This window comes from Otolemur garnettii, unplaced genomic scaffold, assembly GCF_000181295.1.
Source record: "Otolemur garnettii isolate 467f Iridium unplaced genomic scaffold, OtoGar3 scaffold00016, whole genome shotgun sequence".
NCBI classification, from domain to species: Eukaryota; Metazoa; Chordata; class Mammalia; order Primates; family Galagidae; genus Otolemur; species Otolemur garnettii.
Window position 1 is genome coordinate 17213249 of NW_003852411.1, and position 11502 is coordinate 17224750.

Here is an 11502-nt window from a genome sequence, read left to right on the forward strand (position 1 = left end):
TCTGAATAAAATACCATAGAAAGTTCCAAAAAAGGGAGGGAAAGGCTTTGACTATCCTTTACTATGTGTCTCCAACTCTGAGACACAGGCAATGGAGGAAAACATTGCTACATTTCTCCTAGTTGGCCAATGATTTGATACACAATTCAGTGACGTTTTGCAGTGTTTTCCTCAGTTCTGCTTGTTATTAGCTGCCCTGACCCCTCTTCATCAGTGACACTTTCTCTATACTCACTATTCTCTATACTCTATACTTTGTTGGGTATAGATGGAAAATATAGATCAGTAGCATTAAAATGAATTTGTTAGTAAAAGTGTACTTGGTTTTGGCATGTATTGCTTTGGTATGTACGTACAGGCTGTAGGCAGTGAAGTTGAGCTACCCATCTTTCTTCTTATTTGTAATACATTCATACAAACAAAAAATCTGAATCCTACTGCAGGAAGGTTTTTTTTTTTTTTTTTTTCAGTTTTTGGCTGGGACTGGGTTTGAACCTGCCACCTCCAGCATATGGAGCCAGCACCCTACTCCTTTGAGCCACAGGTGCTGTCCCTGGAAGAAGGTCTTTATCTGAATTATGCCCCAGCACAATTAGATGACACACACAGAAAAATAATTTTCCCTTCCTTGGCCTAAGCCTCCTTGTCAAAAAACTTAGAAGACTGAATGAGATGATCTTTAAGTTTCTATAATTCACATACACACATCAATTTGTACATCATGACATCAGTAGATAGTAAGGCTGTATATACTTCCTGGCTCCACAATGCTAGGCTTGGCCATATGACTTTATATAGAGCAAACATAGAACATGTATCTTCTGAAAGTCAACTGAAATGTCTGTCATCTCCTTCTCCCTCTGACATAAGAATGGCAAAGTCCAAAAAAAGGGTCATTCCTTCAGCTTCAATCCTGGAGTGAGGATGACATGGAGCAGCGTCATAGCCAATCAATAACTGAAATTAACACACCCAGAAATAGACCTGTGTCGTTATTGCCATATAACCTAAAAAAAGCTAATTAAATCCAAGAATTCATAGTTAAACTTTAAGACACAAAAACTCAAAATTAAGACTGATTATGTAAAACGTGACACAGTGGAAATAAGTTAAAAGGTGGCCTTTAAAAATAAAAAAATGAGAATTGGTAGTACAAAAAAAATGACTTAAACATGTACATAGAATTTTCCTTGTGATTTCTGGCTTGAATTCTTGAATGACTGTTCCAAGTAAAAATCAACATTTTCAAATTGCTCTTCATCATCAAAATATTCCAAGATAATATTTCCATCATTATATAAAGGACAATCCTCTTTAATAATCCAGGCTTCCAAAGTATGATTCAAGGCTTTTCTAGAACTAATGTGACATAACCTGAATTTGCTGTGGTCGTTTTAAGTCTGGCTAGAGAAGCTGCAAAGTTTCTGGTCTTTGCAACATTCCATCAATAGCAAAAGAACCTTGGTTTGTTCTTCTCTTTTCTCCCCTCAGGTGAGAAAACCTGAAAGCAATTTTTTTTTCTATCTATTAAAGAAAGATGCTATCAAATTGGATTAAAAATAAAGAATATCTGTTATAAGAAACACCCTGTGGCAATGACTTAGGTCCATCAGCATGATGTTTAATTTCTTCAATACAACCTTTGCAGCTGTTTCACTATTTTTTGTACCTTTTCATCAGTTACTTGCCATCTCTTCTGCATTGGAATCAATAATGTCTTTAACAAGTTTCTGAGTGACAGCCATACCAGGCTTTGGGATTTCTAGTTTTTCACACTCATGATCTGACTGATAATGGTGTCTCAGACAAAAATTCTTCTCATAATGAGTACATATCAGAACACCTATGAGACTCCCTGCTTCTGTGTTCAAGGTAAAATATTCCTGAACAATCATCACATGCAAATGGAAGATGATCTACCACCACCAGCCATGGAAACAAAGCAGGGCCTGAGTTGCCTGCAACTGGAGATAGGCAGTCCCCAGTAACCTCACTGCCAGCTGTGTCCACCTAGCAGTGCTGCTCTGAGTCTGCTATCTCCCTGGCTCTGCAAGGGGTAGGGCAGTGAGTGCCTGGTGGGGGGAGGAGGGGAAGGGACATCTGTTTGTTTCTTTATTCAGTAACTGTAGGAGACCCCAAGAGCCAGATGACATCCAGAGCAAGATGAGCTGCAGCTGAGGCGTGGACCTCGGGCCATTCCTCCACAGGAGTTCCTTGTGGAAGAGCTCGTAGTCATTGTTAATTACTCCCCTCACCTGTGTTGTTTTGGCTCAATAAAAGGCTGGTGCGGAGGTTGCTCGGGGCTACCCGGAAAGTAAGGGCTAGCCTGCCTTCCATAAGCTTGTACTTCTAATCTGCCTCTTGCCTGGTTCCTTCCTGCGCTAACGGAACCAGGGCCATAAAAGCCCAATGGGTCCCGACAAGTAACCATGCAACTTATCAATTGCACTCTGGGGTATGTATCCTAAAGAAATGTAAAACTATATTCACACATACAAAAAAAAAACCTGAACATGGATATTTATTATAGCTTTATTTGTAACAGCCAAAAATTCCAAATAATCCAGATGTCCTTTAACAGATGAATCATTAAACTGTGACATATCCATACCATGGACTATTATTGAGCAATTAAAGGGGACAAATGATTGATATGCAAAACAACTTTGATGTATCTCAAGGAGATTTTGCTGAGTGAAAATAAGCCAATCTCAAAAGGCCATACACTATATGATTCATTTGGGTAGCATTCTCGAAATGACAAAATTACAGAGATGGAGAACCGATTAGTAGTTGCCGGGTATTAGCAGATGAGGGGAAGGAGACTGAGATGATACATAAAGCACACTTGTGGTGGAACTACTGTGTATCTTAATTGTGGGTGACAATCACAGAAATCTATACACGCAATAAAATTGTATAGAACTAATCTTTCTAAGAGTAGAATGTGAACGTTTTAAAGCAATAACTGAGAAAATGACATGAAGGCTGTGTTGACCAGTTTGACGGAAGTATTTCAGATTGCATGTGAAAACCCCACACTGTACCCCAGAAGTGCATTAATGTACATAGTTACCATTCAATAAAAAAAAAAAAAAAAAAACATTGTATAGAACTATGTACACACAAATGAGTGCATATAAAACTGGAAAAATATGAATAAGGTCAATGGATTATTTTAATGTTAGTTTCCTGATTATGATATTGTACTATTGCTATGCAATGTATATGAAATATAGCAATCACTAGACCAGCAACATAACTTGAAACTTATGAGGAACAAGAACTCTTGGACTTGATGCCAGAAATACTGAATCAGAAACACTAGGTGGGGCCCAGCAATTTGTTTTAACAAGCTCTCAGCTGATACAGATTAAAAGACTAAAGATTGATAACCACTGCTTTAGCTTACAAACTGCTGATCCTTGGAAATCATACTTGTACTGGATGGAACCAACTGTTTATTACCCAGAGATCCAGGTTGTTGGAAGTGATTGAGTTTGAGGGTTAAAGAACACGGGGAAGAGAAAACTGTTTCATGAAAGAGGATAAAATGTGTGTAGAAAGTCATATAGCCATTCTATTTGTTAACTGACCCAGCTTCTCTCTTGCTACCTTGTCATCAGGTAGTGGCTATGTGACACGTGACACTGCTCTGGCCAATGAGTTGTCAGTGGAATCTGCTGTGGGGTTCCTAGGAAAGCTTGTGTTTTCTTGATCCAGGTGTTGCCCCCCTTTCCCTTTTGGATCAGTCTAGGATGTCTATCAGAATTACTAATAATTAGAAATGTTTATAAATATTTAGCTCATCATGTTCACCATAGTGTATTTGTGATAAATAACCTTAATGTTCAACAATAGGAAAATAAATAATTTTTGGTATTTTCATAGATGGAAGGTTTGTGGCCATTGTGGATGATGATTACTGAGAATCCTGGTAACATGGAAATACTTATACTACTAAGTGAAAAATCCATACATGAAGGTGCATACATATTTAATAACACTTTTATACATCTATTGGCATGCATGTACACTTTAAACCTTAACTTAAAAATATTATCGCTTGGGTATGTTAGTTCATGCCTATAATCCTAGCACTCTGGAAGACCGAGGGGGGTGGATTGTTTGAGCTCAGGAGTTTGAGACCGGCTTGAGCAAGAGCAAGATCCTGTCTCTACTAAACTAGCCAAGCATAGTGTCACACATCTGTAGCCCTAGATACTTGAGAGACTAGGGGAAGAAGATTCCTCAAGCCCAAGAGTTTGAGGTTGCTGTGAGCTATGATAACACCATGATACTCTCCCCAGGGCAACAGAGTGAGGCTCTGTCTCCAAAAAAAAGAAAGAAAGAAAAAGTGAAAAATAAACATATATTATTAATTAGTTTTTTAAGGTAAAGACTGTTTTTCAAGTATTGCTTAAGGAATGGGAGTTTTGATAATTCTTTCTTACATAACAATGATAATGATTTTTAATGTACATCCAAGATTCAGAACCACTGGTATACTCTGTATACATGTGAATGTATATGTTTATATATATATAACATTTCTACATGTAAGAACACTTCAAAATGTTAACAAAGCTGTTTCTATTTGTGATTCCTCTACTATATCTTATATTATGTATACTTTTATGATTTGCTACCCCAATTATTCCCTTTAATATCAGAAAAATATTTTTAATATTAAAAATGTAAGGGGAAATAATTCAAGCTCAAGCTACACCAACACAGAGCCAGAAAAGCAGCTCAAAGAGAGGAATAAGTTGCCAGAGAGGTCTTAAACAGCTGACTTCAAATGGTCGCATCTCCTCCTCCTCAGGCTCCAGTTTACAGATAAAGGTGAGCATCCCAAATCCAAAATCCAAAACGTTTTAAACACCAACATGATGTGCAAAGGGAATGCGCATTTTGGACTTTCAGATTTAGGATGCTCGACCAGTATAATGCAAATATTACCAAAAACTGAGAAAAAAAATCTGAAATCTAAAACCATTCCAGTTGCAAGCCTTTCAGATAAGGGATACTCCATCCACAATAGCTACGTGCCAGTTTACTTGTTCCTCCACTGGTCCATACAATGGTAGTAGATCAATTTACAATCTTTCCAAGAATTACAAAACACTTACATACACAAAGAACAAACAAAATTTGTTTTATTCACATATAATGTTTTCCTTAATATGAGGTAAATCCTTTTACTAACCTATATTTTTACCTTTGGGGAACCTCTATATTCAGATTCATGGAAAATAGGAAAAAAATAAACACATTGGTAAAAAAAAAAAAAAATAGCTCCTCAAGCAGTGGTATGATCAATACTCTTTCCATGTGGCATTTCTCACTCTCTTTCCACCTGGATGATGTGATACAGCAAGAGAAACCAGACCCTAAGTGTTTTACCAGGTGTTTTTCAGTTTATGATTCTAGAATTCAAATTAGAATAAGGATTTTAAAGTCATTAAAATTCTTCAGAAGTTTCCACTGCGGAGCAAGTATAATAACAGATCATTGAAGAAACAGCCATCCCACCCAAGGAAACAAGCTAGCCAGAATGAATTTATTTAATAACCACAAGAGTAAGGCCCTTATCTCCCACACAGCCTCACCATTTATTTTAACAGAGAATTAAATCAAAAAGGAATGAAATTGTCTACATTTTGACATTGACAGACAATAGAATTAAATAGAATATATAATTTCTAAAGCAAGCTATTTTTGTGAATATATTAAAACAGTTATGAGAAGACTTGTGGGAAATCAAGGTAAGTCCATAATTACTGAACACAGAGCACCAACTGGAATTTCAAAAGGGAAGAAGAGATGATAAGATACTTAGAACTATGCATACCTAATAGACATAGACAAGATTCTGTATTGATTTGTATAGCTCTCCAGAGGCATATAATTCAACTAGTTGTTTACTGAACTCCATTCTTTTTGAAAAGATAAGCTCATGTTTTTGAATGGCTACAGGGCCAAAAACATTTAGTTTGGAGGGAAGGGTAAATTCAATTTTTAACAAACATTTTATTTTTGGAAAATACTTACAAGTTTGCAAAGTTTCAAGGAAGATATAACTGAAGTCACTTAAAGGCCAAATGGTTGCTGCCATTTCCACAGAGCTGGTCATGGCAATCAACAAGACTGACTGAAGGCCATTATTGCAAGACAAGGGCTATCTCAAATGCCCAGTCTCCAGTCCTCTTTTGTTGGTTCTAACAGACCTTAGATTTCCCAGGGGATTTATGGGACTGGCTAATTAGAATATCATTCAAGCAGCCTAATTCAGTATGCCTTTCATCCATGTTGGGCTTATTCACTGACGCCAAAGTAAGTTCCTTTAGAAATCTATGCCTTCCTATATTGCTCTTAGTTTCCTTCCTGCTCATCTAACACCTATTACCAACCTTTCAACTGTGTCCTCTGGGACTGCTGGGTCATGAACATAACTTTCTAAAAATATTATCAACAGCAAACACATTACAAAAGGCAACACCCTTCTTCTGAAATTTTTATTATACTTATATAGCACTTTTTATCATTAACACATACCAGCCTTCCTTGATCACCTTACACAAAGGGAAAAGTATGTTATGTTAGGTGAAGATAAAAGGTCCTTAAATATCATTAAGAAATAAGGAAGACACTAATTCTATCAATTTTGGGGGTAGTGTGGTATAAGACAGACACACCCTCTGCAGTGCATTTAAGAGAAGAAATATCCATGAGGGTCCCTATTGGGTACCAACTCTTCTTTGCAGATATGACAGAATTCAGCTGTAAATCCATCTCATTTGGGGCTTCTTTATTGTTGAGGTTTTTTTTTATTGCTGCTTCAACTTCTCATTGCTCATTATTGGTCTGTTCAGGAGTTCTATATCTTCTTGATAAAGTCTTGGGAGGTTGTGTGTTTCCAGGAATTTGTCCATTTCCTCTATGTTTTTGAGTTTATGGGTGGAAAGATTTCCACAGTATTCATAGATGATGTTTTGTTTCTGTAGTATCAGTTGTAATATCTCCTTTTCATTTCTGATTGAGCTTACTTGGTTTCTTTCTCTTCTATTCCTGGTTAATCTGGCAAGAGATCCAGCAATTTTATCTTTTCAAAGAACCAAACTTTTGTTTCACTTATCCTCTTTATTGTTAAATGCTTTCCATTTCATTTAGCTCTTCTCTGACTTCAGTTATTCTAGATGGTTTCACTGTGAATTCTGCCAAACATTTAAGGAATGAATAAATCATATCAATTCTTCACAATTTCTTCTTGAAAATACAAATAAAGAAACTTTCTAGCTCATTCTGTGAGGTATTACAATAATGCCAAAACCAGATAAAGACATTGTAAGAAAGGAAGACTACAGATCAATATCTCTCGTTAACATAGACACAAAAATCTCACCAAAATATTAGAAAATCCCGGTATGCAAGGCTGGTTCATCACTCAAAAATCAAATATTGTAGTCTATCATATCAACAGCTAAAGAAGAAAATTAATATAAGCTTAGCATTTTATGCACAGAATTTACAAGACAAAATCCAAACTTTTAGTAAACTAGGAAAAAAATGGGAACTTCTTTAACTTTATATAGAATATCTACAAAAAAATTTAAAGGTAAAATTATACTAAGTGGTGAGAGACTAAATACTTTTACCCTAAGATCAGGAGTAAGGCAAAGATGTCCTTTCTCATCATTATATTCAAGGGTCTACCAACTTAACATTATACTGGAGGACCTGTCTACTGCAATAGGACAAAAAAAAGGAGATTAAATGCATACAGATTGGAAAGGAATAAATAAAAAACTGTCTATGATTACAAATGACCTGCTTGCCTATACAGAAAATTAAAAACTGACAAGAAAAGATAAGAGAGAAAGAAAGCCTATGGAGTTGATAGTGATTATATCTAGGTTTCAGGATATAAGGTTTATATATAAAAAGTAATTGTTTTCCTATATACCATTAATGAGCAAAAGGAATTTACAAAATTAAAAAAAAACTTAAAATAATCCCCTCAAATTGAAATACTTGAGTATAAATATAATAAAATATGTGCAAAGTCCATATGTGGAAACTATGAAATTCTAATTAAAAACATAAAAATAGGTCTACATTAATGGGGAAACAATCTATGTTCATATGTTAAAAGACTCAATTTATTAAGATGTTGATTCCCCCCAACATGACCTATAGATTCAATGTAACCTCAATCAAAATCCTGGCAAGCTATGTTGTAGATATCGAAAAAATGAGTCTAACATTTATATGAAAAGACAAAAGACCTACAATAGTTACAAAATACTGAAGAAGAACAAAATTGGAAGATGATATCTGATTGCAGTATAAAAGAATAGACATGTAGATCATTGGAACAGAGAATCCCAAACAAACACACAAATATATCATCAGCTGATCTTTGACAAAGGACTAGAAGTAATTAAATGAAGAAAGGAAATATTTTTCAACAAATGGTGCTGCCACAATTGGATATACACATGTAAAAACAAGGAACCTGGACATAGACCTTATACTTTTCACAAAAATTAATTCAAAATGGATCATAAAATGGAAAATGGAAAACTGTAAAACTCCTAGAAAGGAGAACTAAATAGTCAACCTGGAGTTTGGCAATGACAATTTAGATACAACACCAAAAGGATGATCCACTTAAAAAGTGGCTAAGTTGGACTTTATTAAAATTTAAAATTACTGCTTTATGAGAGATATTGTTAGTAGACTCAAAAAGAATCTGAAGACTGAGAAAAATATTTACAACAGAGTTTTTTTTTTTTTTTTTTTTTTGAGACAGAGCCTCAAGCTGTCACCCTGGGTAGAGTTCTGGGGCATCACAGCTCACAGCAACCTCTAACTCCTGGGTTCAAGCGACTCTTCTGCCTCCACCTCCCTAGTAGCTGGGATTACAGGCACCTGCCATAATACCCAGCTATTTTTTGGTTGTACCTGTCATTGTTGTTTGGCAGCCCAGGCTGGATTCAAACCCACCAGCTCAGGTGTATGCGGCTACCACCTTAGCTGCTTGAGCCACAGGTGCCAAGCCTGCAAAACAGACTTTTAAGAAAGGATCTACGTCTAAAATTTACATAGTACAAAGAACTCTTCAATCACAACAATAAGAATACATCCCAATTTTTTTTGATGGGAAAAGATCTGAAAAGACACCTTATCAAAGAAGTGTGAATGTAGAAGATCACTTGGAAAGATGCGCACTATCGTTTACCATCAGAGAGTTACAAATTGAAACCACAAAGAGATTCTACTACACAACTATTACAATAGCTAAAATCCTAAACACTGACAATACCAAATGCTGGCAAGAATGTGGAGCAACGGAAACTCTCATTCTTTGCTGGCAGGAATGCAAAAACATACAAATATTTTGGAAAATAGTTTGTCAGTTTCTTGAAAAACTAAGTATATACTTGCCAAATGATATGGCAATTGTGTTACTAGGTATTTACCAAAATGATTTCAAATTTGTACCAACATACAAACCTACGCACAAACATTTATACTAGTCTTAGAAGAAAATGTAGGTGAATAAACTGTGCCATATCCTTATAATGAAATATTATCCTAAGATAAAAAATTATAAGCTATCAATCCATGAAAAGACATGGATGATCTTAAATGTATGTAGTTAAGTGGAAAAGCCAGTCTGAAAGGCTACATATTATATAATTTTAATTCTATGATACTGTAAAAAAGGCAAAACTGTAGAGGCAGTTAAAAAAACAAAACAAAAACAGTGATTACCAGGGATTCAGACATGAGGATGGAGGACAAAAGTGTGAAGCATAAGGGATTTTGAAGTTATTTTGTATGGTACTGTAATCATAAAAATGACACTATTCATTTGTCAAAATTCAGAATTTAGAACACAAAGAGTAAATCTTAGTGTATGAGAACTTAAAAGAAAATCAGAAAGTGGATAATTCTCAAAATGAAATGCAGAATGTGACAAAACAATCTAAATGAATTACAAATTATATTCCTTAGGAATGAGTGCAATCTGTAAGATTGAAGTCAAAATAAATTGTTCATAGGTATTGTATTCTAGCTGATAATGTTATTTCCCACTGAAGGTTCAATTTTATACTGCTACATATATATACACTGGGAACAAGGCACTGGAATTAAAGTAAATAGATGGTATGGTATGGGTGGAGCCAGTTTTCTCACTGTTGAAGTCAGAGCTTACAGATTAAGCAAAAGGAAGAGGCTAAAAGGATGTATGTGGTAATAGATTAGAATTGGAGACATTGAGTTAAACTCATGTTTACTTAATATAAATCATCATGGTCACATGCATAAACATGGATATGTATATATACAATGGTTAGTATGCACACTTATATTTCTTTGGTCTGTCAACTGGGAGGGCCTAGAAGCCCAGTAGCAACAGGCATGCCTTGCACCCAGATCTTGGACCATAACTCTATATTCTCCTATAAAAGGAAAGTCTATCATAGGGAAACTATAACCCAATTTTAGCCCAAGAATATGGGGAAATGGGGAAGGGAGGGGAGGGGAAGGGGGAGAATGGGTGGAGGGAGGGTGATTGGTAGGATCACGCCTGTGATTTATCTTATAAGGGTACATGTGAATCTTACTAAATGTAGAATATAAATGTCTTAACACAACAACTAAGAAAATGACATGAAGGCTATGTTAACCAGTTGGATGAAAGTATTCCAAATTGTATATAGAAACAAAAGAAATGAAGAAAGGAAATATTTTTCAACAAATGGTGCTGCCACAATTGGATATACACATGCAAAAACAAGGAACCTGGACATAGACCTTACACCTTTCACAAAAATTAACTCAAAATGGATCATAAAATGGAAAATGGAAAACTGTAAAACTCCTAGATAGGAGAACTAGATAGTCAACCTGGAGTTTGGCAATGACAATTTAGATACAACACCAAAAGGATGATCCACTTAAAAAGTGGCAAAAACAACAACAAAAACCTATAAAGAAGAGAGTATATCCAAGGGATACCAAAGCTATGGAAAGAGCCAGTGGCCAAAGTTGGAAACATTTGAGCAACAAAATAAATAAGTAGTATTGGGTTATAACCCAAAGTTTAAAATAAATATCCATGAGTCCATAGTGATATAAATAAATTGAACAAATAAGTAAACAAGGAAGAAGAGACTAATCTCTAATGCAAAAGAAGTTATACAGATAGTTTACCTTCATGGAGGTGGAGCATAATTCCCCCACAGCTTACATGTAGACTGTATGTAGTGACTTCTTTTCAAAGAATACAAGAGGGAAAGAAGGGGGTTCAGGGTAAGAAACTTACAGCATAAACCTGACAAGCATTACTTCAGCCAGGTGATCAAGGGGATCAATTATGTTGCTAGTAAGTATCTTTAATACGTTGTGATAAAAATAACATGGTGCCTCTGTGGTCTTCCTCCAAAAAACCTGTAACCCCAATCTAATCATAAAAAAAAAAAAAAAAAA

General features: G+C 35.5%; 1 pseudogene; it reads right to left on the reverse strand.

Moving 5' to 3' along the window:
• Positions 1–1166: 1166 nt before the first annotated feature.
• LOC100943738 overlaps positions 1167–11502 on the reverse strand; it is a 21609-nt pseudogene continuing 11273 nt past the window's right edge.